At 34.6% G+C, this 911-nt stretch overlaps 1 non-coding gene across 1 annotated transcript; it reads left to right on the forward strand.

The window, feature by feature from the left end:
• The first annotated feature begins 597 nt into the window (after positions 1-597).
• On the forward strand, positions 598-704 carry LOC120108828. The gene has a single exon (XR_005510007.1). It is a non-coding gene; the product is annotated as a small nucleolar RNA R71 (small nucleolar RNA).
• The last annotated feature ends 207 nt before the right edge of the window (positions 705-911 follow it).

Genomic DNA, 911 nt, shown 5'->3' on the forward strand with positions numbered 1-911 from the left:
ATGAAGGTTTGCAAAGTATCTTCAAGGGATTTCCTATGTGGTGGCACATAAGGAGTAGGAACAGAATTTCCTTGAGATTCATTGGCAGTGGGTCCATGTCTCCAGCTAAAGTTAGGGATGGTTTCGCCAATTAGGATTATATGTTTCTGGAAATGGTCTTTTATAAGTATTGGTGAAATTTGCTTGATCATGCAAACACTTCTTGAAAAGCAGGGATTGTAGGACAATCCTTGGTTACATGTGCATTACTCTCGCAAATTCCACATATACTTTCAACAATAGTTTGTGCTTTTCCTATATTGGCTTTGCTTAATTCCATGGCTTCAACCTTCCTAGTCAGATTAGCAATTTTTACATTGACATCATTATCATCTTTAATAAGATATATTCCTCCTTTTGCATTAGGTTGCTATTTTTGATTTTTCATTTTTATCTGTTGTATCCAAGCTTGTGCATTTTCTGCTAAAAGATCAAAATAATCCCCAGGCTTCATTTGGTTCCTTACTCATGAATTCACCATTACACATCATTTCTACAAATTGTCTCATATTGGAGGACAAACCATCATAAAAGAAACTAATGACCCTCCAAATTTCATATCCATGATGTGGGCAAGCAAGTAGAAGGTCCTTGAATCTTTCCCAACAATGAAAAAACGTTTCTCCATCTTTTTGTGCAAATTTCATGATATTTCTTCTAAGTGTGTTTGTTTTATGTGTTGGGAAGAATTTCTTTAAAAATTCTCTTGTCATTTCTTGCCAAGTAGCTATGGTCCTAGGCCTTAAGGAGTGTAACCATGATTTAGCTTTTTCTTTTAAAGAAAAAGGAAATAACTTAAGCTTAACTACCTCTTCAGTGACATCATTGAAATGAAGTGTTGAACATACTTCATCAAATTCTTTAAGATGCAA

Source organism: Phoenix dactylifera, unplaced genomic scaffold (assembly GCF_009389715.1).
Source record: "Phoenix dactylifera cultivar Barhee BC4 unplaced genomic scaffold, palm_55x_up_171113_PBpolish2nd_filt_p 001573F, whole genome shotgun sequence".
NCBI classification, from domain to species: domain Eukaryota; kingdom Viridiplantae; phylum Streptophyta; class Magnoliopsida; order Arecales; family Arecaceae; genus Phoenix; species Phoenix dactylifera.